The following is a 7,545-nucleotide window of genomic DNA, read 5'->3' as shown; positions in this document are numbered from 1 at the left end:
AGGGAGGCCCAGGTCTTGGGTGTATGCTGGGTGGTGGCGTGGATCAGAGGGAGGCAGGTTCAGGTGGAGGGCTGGGCTGAAGGAGCAGATTGTGGAGGCTCTGGAGAGACAGCTGGGGGCTGGGGAGCTCCTCTCTACGAGCTGATGTGCCTGCATGGATGGGGGTCTGGGATGGACTCTGTAGCCCCCACATCGTCCCTGAGTGTACCCCAGTCCCCTGGCAGAAAAACATTACCTTCTTAGCTCCGTGACACTGGTCCCCACACTGCCCTCCAGGCTCTGAGCCCTCCCCCCAGAAGGACTGAGAGGGCTGAGGCAGGGCACCTTCTGAATCCACTCTGGGCCCAGAGTCCCAGGACATGGGGTGGCCAGAGTCACTGGAGAAAGGGCTGCCGGATCGCAGCCCAGTGGGAGAGTATGTGTGACCACGTGTGATTGGGTGTGGCATTTTGTGAGCATGTCAATTTGTGGGTGAATGTGCAAAGGTGCAAGTGTGAGGGTGTGTGAGTGTCTATGTCTGTGGGAGAGTGTGTGTCAGTGCTTGGGAGCAAGTGTGTGAATGTGTGCAGCCATGAAAGTGTGCAGCTATGTCTGTGGGACTGAGTGTGTGAGTGAATACATGTAGGTGAATATGTTTGAAGAGTGCGAGTGAGAAGGATATGTGTGCATAGAGTTTGTACGTGTGTGCCTGTGAGCATATGTGAGCCTGCGTGAGTGTTTCCATGTGTGTTGGTGAGTATGTGTGTGTGAATGCATGTGAGAGTGCATGCTAGTATAAGTGTGTGTGGGAAGGGTGTGAGTCAGTGGGTGTGAATTGTGAGTGCGTGTACTTGCAAGTGTATGTGTATGAGAGAATGTCTGTCCATGTGTATATGCGTGAGTGCATGCTGCGATTGTATGTAGTATGCTAATGTGAGCAAGTATGTGCGAGTGTATGCAAGTATGTGTTTATGTGTTAGTGTATGGTATGATTGTATGTAACAGGGTGTTAGTGTGAGCAAGTGAGTATATGCAAACCTATGTGCATAAGTGAGTGTATGTTGGAGTGGGGTGTGAATTAGTTAGCAGCTTGATGACCTCATTTGAAGGCACAGCAGAGATAATTAGCTCACTGGAGGCCAGACCCACTCTCTCTGCCTTCCTTTTCCTGCTATTGAGACACCCAGAGAGCTGGAGGAGACCCTGGAGACCTGCACCAGTGTGGAGATGCTTCCACTGCCACTGGAGCCACAAGACCTTCCACCCACTGGCCTGTGATCTTCCAGCATTCAGCATCATTGCATGTGCTGCACGAGCCTAAAGAGGAATTTATGGACTAGTAGCAGACATCTGGGCTAATATCGGACTTATGGACTTGATCTGGACTGGGCTGAGACGTTTTCTCAATATATCATTGCTGTTTTATATAAAGCTCTTTCTCATACCCATGAGTGTCTAGGGATTTATTTATCAAGCCAACCCAGACTAACTAACACAGGGTACCTGTGTGCATTCATACACACGGGACCAGGGGCCTGGACCCAAAGTGGACATGCAATCTCTTGTCAAATGACAGGCCACGGCCAGCCTTGCCGCCTCACATGAAGATGGTTAGGACACTGGGATATGCAGGTCACACAGTGCCTGCTGGCCGTGTGTGGTGTGATGTCCTCTGAAGGGTTGGCATGAATGGAGGGTGGGGAGGGCAGAGCCTTCTGTGGAGCAGGTCAGAGGCCCATGGATCCTGAAGACCAGGGGAGACTTGGGTGCCCATTCCATCCCCATGACCAAGGGGCCATGGGGCCCGGGGGCTGGTCCCAGGCTGGGGGTAGCCTCATTCTGGAGGAGATGCTCATGCCTAGGCAGCTTCTGACATGGGCCCGAGGCAGAGCCCAGGGTTCCCGCAAATGTCCCACGGGTACAGGGCAGGCCCCAAAGCTCCTCTGCTTTCCTTCGAAGCCCTGCAGGACTCTTCGGGTGAGGCCATGTCTGATGACCGTTTCACTGATGGATTTGAGGAGCCCAAGGGTCTCCACAACGTCTGTGCACCCTCAAGACCCCAGGCTCAGAACTGAAGCTCAGACATGGAGGGCAGGCAAGGGCCACCCCCTCCCCTGCAGTGTGCCCCAGTGTGCCCTTGCTGGGGCTCTGCCCTGCCAGCTCATGGAGGGCAGACCCTGTCCAGGTCCCTAAGCTGACCACATTCCCTGTGACCTCTGGGTGCATGGGACCTAGCTGCCCTGTCTGAGCTTGGAGACCTGTGGCAAGACCTTCGTTCCCCTGGAGCTCAGATTCCCCTCATGCCAGGAGCACTCAGGTGGCGGTGAGAAACAGGCAGCAGTGGGCCTAGGACACCTGTGCTCGATGAAGGCTCGCGCCCCACCCCGCCCGTTCTCCACCGGCCACCCATCCTCAGAGCCACCTCACTTACGACGGGGCTCTTGTTCGTTAATGATCCGAGCACCAGGGGAGCCTCCAGATGGGCTGTGGTTGTGGGAGCTGGGTGAGAGGAACATCAAGTTGGAGAAAGAACTTCCACGTAAAGAGGAAGAGGCCACATACAACACAACACCCAAGGGCAAACTCATCCTGCTTGTGAGGGCCACGAGTTACGGAGGAGAATGAACTGTCCCGTAGGGCTTTCCTGGCAGTGGCCCTTATGGAAATGAGCCCTGGGACACAAAGGGGTCAGTGCCCAATCAACTGCTAACGGAAAAAGCTGGCAGTTCTCACTCCCTAACGATTCCACTTGAGAAGAGGCCCCTCGCTGAGTCCGCTCCCATAAAGATCCTGGCCTGGCACACCTGTGGGGAAGTTCAGCTCTCTCACCTGGGCAGAGCCGAATTGGACTTGACCGGCTCCAACAATAATCTTGATGGAAGCAGATCACCGGGTCTTTCTTCCTCAGCGCTGCTGGGTGGGTTCCCACTGGTAGCAGTTGAGTGCATAGTGTACGCCACCGAAAGGTCATCCAAGGTCACTGCTGTCAGGTGGGTCTCAGCTCGTGGCCACCCTGTGTGTGGGACCCAGACGGCCTTGTGGAATGTTACCGCCCAAAGTCAAACTCATTGCCTCAGGATTGATTCCAACTGAGAGCCACCCTATTACAACCCCAAGCTCATTGCCACCGAGCTGATGATGTCTCAGAGCGATCCTACAGGACAGGGTAGAACTGCCCGGCAAGTTTCTGAGACTGTAATTGTTTGTAGAAGTAGAGAGCCCCATTTTGAACGCACAAGGCGGCTGGTGGTTTCAAACTGCAGACCTTGCAGATCTCAGCCTAACACATAACCACCAAGCCACCTGGGCTCCTAGTGACCTGGACAGGGCCAGGGTCAAACTGCTCCTGTGGGTTCCAGAGATCCTGGTGGCACAGTGGGATACTCATTGGCTTTGAAGCCACCAGACTTTCCCCGGGGGAGAGATGAGGCTTTCTAGTTCCGTCAAGGGTTACAGTCTTGGAAACCCACAGGGGCAGTTCAACCCTGCCCTACAGGGTTGCTATGAGTCAGGATTGACTTGCTAGCAGTGAGTTAACCTTTTACAGGAGCAGAAAGCCTCATCTTCCTCCCAAAGAGCAGCTGGTAGTTTCGAACTGCTGATCTTGTGACTAGCAGCCTGCATCCAGGGCTCCATGGACTCTTGTTAGGTGCCATTGAGCTGGTTCTGGTCCATTGCCACCTTGTGACAACAGAAGGAAACTCTGCTCGGCCCTGCACTAGGATATGAGGAGTCTCGTGGAATATTACTTAGCCATGAAAAAGCGGCATGCTGATACTTGGTGCTACAGCATGGATGAACAGTGAGGCTGGGGAAATGTGTCAGATCCCAAAGACTGGTGCTCTTGATGCTGTTTTCCTGGGCTCCCACCTGAGGGAAACCTCGTGAGACAAGGAGGAGCGGAGAGGCGGGTGGGGAGGCAATGCTTAAGGGGTACTGAGCTTCCATTTGGGGTGATTAAGGAGTTACTGAGACCAACAGAAGTCCAGGTGATCAACACGTCTGGGTGAGGGGGGACACAGACCCCGCAGAGCAGAATGTAAGCGGGGGCGGGGGCCAGCCCCCTCTCCTGCTGAGGTTCAGGGACCCCTGTGCACGCAGAGGCAATGCTCTGAGTTTGACCTTCGGCAGTCAGGCTAAGCCGAGGCGACTGCCGGAGAACGCGCTTGTCATCTTTCATGTCTGCAGACATGCAGGTAGAAAGGATGGGTTAACCTAATACGGCGGGCCATGAAAAGAAATTACAGCCGGGAGACACATGTGTGCCTGTGATCTCTGGGCCCCGGGGCGGGCATGCACGCCCGCATTTACACGGGATCACGCCGGCGGGCTGCGGTCTGGCGTCCCTTCTCCTCGTGGGAAACTGGAGCCCCCACCTCCGTCTCAGATGAGCTGCTAATGTCGGGAAGTGAGCGAGAAACATGCGTCAGGGCTCTGTTTTATGGCCGCACTTGAAGTCGGACTTTGTGATTGTAACCCAACGCCCGGCCGCCGACGTGTTTGCGGTGTTGTCGGGATAATTGAAAGTCCAGGTCCGCCTGGCCATCTGGGCCCCTCCTCCTCAGGGCAGTGCACCGGGCTGTTGGCTGTCCGTGGAGCTGGGAACCCTGCAGGGCCTCGCACCCACAGTGGCTCTTGGTCAGTGGCTCTGAGGATGCCAGCTTGGGCACGGAGAAGGGGACCTGGAAGGGGACCTTTGTCTACGTGGCTCCCATGGGCTGCTTCCTTCCTTGGAAGTGAAAATCCAGGCTGGTTCCTCTGGGGTCCCCCAGGCACCCCCACCAGCACTCAGCACCCAGCACCCAGAATCCAGAACCCAGCTCAGAGCCACCCGGACTAGCAGCTGTGGTTACTCCTCAGAACAGCCTGTTGCTAAGCCTCCCCCTGAAGACTCTTGGGCCATGTAGTCTGGGACCCCACTCGGTGGGTGGGTGAGTAGGGAAAGGTTAGAGCAGTAGACACTTGCTTTGCTCAATACACCTGCCTGCAGCTTTATGCATCTCAGGTGCAGCCCTTGGGCCCAAAGGGATCGCCCCCAGGAGCCCTGGTGCCATAGTGATTAAAAGGTGGGCTGCTAGCAGCAAGGTCAGCAGTTCAAAACCACGAGCTGCTCCTCAGGAGACAAATAATAAGCTTTCTACTCCCATGAAGAGTTACAGTCTCGGAAACCCACAGGGGCCATCCTACCCTGCCCTTTGGGGTTGCTGTGCATCGGCATTGACTTGCCTGGCGGTGATGTAGTTTGAGTTTTGGGGGTTCATGAACTGGGACAGCCTCACGGTCAGCAAGTAAACACCCCCATCTTTTAGATTGAGAAGGTTCTGGAGGTGTCCATGGTTAAGCAACCACCAACCAACAGAAAGGTTGGCAGTTCGAGCCCACCCAGAAAGCAGATCCCCGGGCACCTTGGAAGAAAGGCCCGGTGATCAGCTACCCTCAAGAGGATCCCCTGAGAAGCCCTATGGGGCAGTGTGAGGGTCTCCGTGGCGGGGCTTTGAGCTGGGATCCAGGTGGCAGCAATGCGTGTGGAAGTTTCCTGTGGCCCCCGCCTTGGGGAAGGAAGAAAGCTGAGTGGGGACATCCCTGCTCACTCTCCGGCTCCACTTCCACCAGGGCCATGGGGGTGGCCGGGGAGGCCTGGGAACCTGGCCCGGGGGAGGGGTGGTCCCTGCAAAAGCTTTGGAAGGGGCAGTAGAAAGGGGCCATCCATTCTAGCTTTTCCCTATTCGGTCCCTGCAGGGGGGTGCACTCCCTGCCAGTGGCCATAGCCCCCTCAGTGGCCCCCCAAAGCTACCCTCCTTCCTGTGTTCAGCAACCACCCTGCCTTTCCCAGCAGGGACTTCACAGTTGTGAGCCAGGGTGCTACACTGGCCCTCCCTGTACACCCCCCCCCCCACTCTGAGCAGCGAGGGTCAGCATCTAGCTGGCCCCCACCCTATGTGGGCTCCCTGCCCCATGCCCTGCCTACCACCCCACCTGCTCCTTTTCTCCAGAGCTACAACCCCACCAGGGTTAGTTACTGCACTGTCCTTAGCTGCTGGGGACCCTGTGCACAGTGGAACAATGCTGCACCGGAGGTTGGCTGCAGGTTAGACGTGTGAGCCAAGGGTCTCACTGTGTGAGTTTGGGGAGCAGATTGCCGGTCCTTTCTTCCTGTCTGCCATCAATCGGAAGCTCTCCTGAAGCCTGTTCAATGTCATGGCAACATAGGAGCCCCTGTAAGCAAATGGGTGGTGGCTGCACACGAGGTGCACCGCCCAGGAATTGAACCTGGGTTTCCCGCATGGAAGGCAATAATCCTCCCGCTGAGCCACCCCTGCCCCCCACAGGAGGTATTATTTCTCTTCCCTTTGCTCCCAGCTGTGCCTCGCACCCTGGGCTTCGCAGAGATGCCTCAGTAGAATCTGGACGATGTTGTATTAACTGAAGGGCGCTCCCCACCCTCCAGGGCACCAGGTCTCCTTTGCTGGGTGAGGGGCGTGGGGCATGAGTACAGTGAGGTCCTGGGGGACGGAGCAGCGTGCTTTCAGCCCTGGTGTTCAGGAAGAGTTGGAAAACCACGGGGCCCAGACAGAGAGCTGTCCCTGCTGAGTTGCATGTTGGTGATAGGTGTGCACGGAGCGGGAGTGGCAGGGTGTGGGGTGGGAGGAAGATGTGGCGGCAAGCCCTGCTTTTGCCTGTCCTGAGTGACTGAGAGAAGCAGAATCCATGTCCCATGGAGACCGGGGACACTGGTGTCACCGGCGCTACCTCGCAGGGGTCTGGGGAGAACGATTGAAGGGGAGCAAGGGGCTGCAAGTGCCCGGGGCTATCTCAAAGCTCCAGGAGCCAAGAAACTGTAAGGAGGGCTTGGCCTCAGGGACCAGCAGACAGAAAGCTGTGCCACCAGCACCCAGGCACATAGTCCCCTGGTACTGATGGGCAGGAGACACCCCCAGGCCCTTGTGGGCTGCTGTTGAGGCCACCAGAAAGCCACCTGTCTCAGCATGCACTGTTGTCCGGGCCCCAGGCTCTGCTCTCACCACTTCAACAAGATGGTTGGGGGCCACCCTGGACTTGAGCTCACCCTGGGCTGTAGGGGGCAGGGGATGGACTGGCTTCTCAGGGCGGCCCTCACAAAGCACTTCTGCATAATTGGTGTGGAGGGGAGGGCCATATCAGACCTCCTCTGGCTTCCCTCCTCCCGGGAGGCAGTGGTCAGACATGCCTCCACCCTCCCTCCTTCCTTACCGTGTTCTGGCACCATCCGCTGCTCCTGTGATGCTTGACTTCCATGCCGGTTCATCATTCACTGCAGTGGCCATACAGCACTCAGGGAGAGTGCTCACGATCAAGGAGGTCTGTTAGGGGGGTTAGCAGGTCATCACAGGTCAGGGTCAGGAAGCAGCAAGGATACGGTCATTGGTCCACAGAAGCACCTCTCTTCAGCCGGCAGCCGTATCTCTTTCTGGTCCACAGCCTTTCAGCCACGTGGCCCCTTGGCCTCTGCCTCTGTGGTCCAGAAAGCAGCCTGCCGCTCTGCCTCACAGACCCATCGTCTTGGCTCTACTTCTCTGTTCTGTCTCA

This window comes from Echinops telfairi, unplaced genomic scaffold (genome assembly GCF_000313985.2).
Source record: "Echinops telfairi isolate 266 unplaced genomic scaffold, ASM31398v2 ScPeMD7_7457;HRSCAF=8495, whole genome shotgun sequence".
NCBI classification, from domain to species: Eukaryota; Metazoa; Chordata; class Mammalia; order Afrosoricida; family Tenrecidae; genus Echinops; species Echinops telfairi.
The sequence above is the reverse complement of the archived record's forward strand: the minus strand, read 5'-3'. Positions refer to the sequence as shown.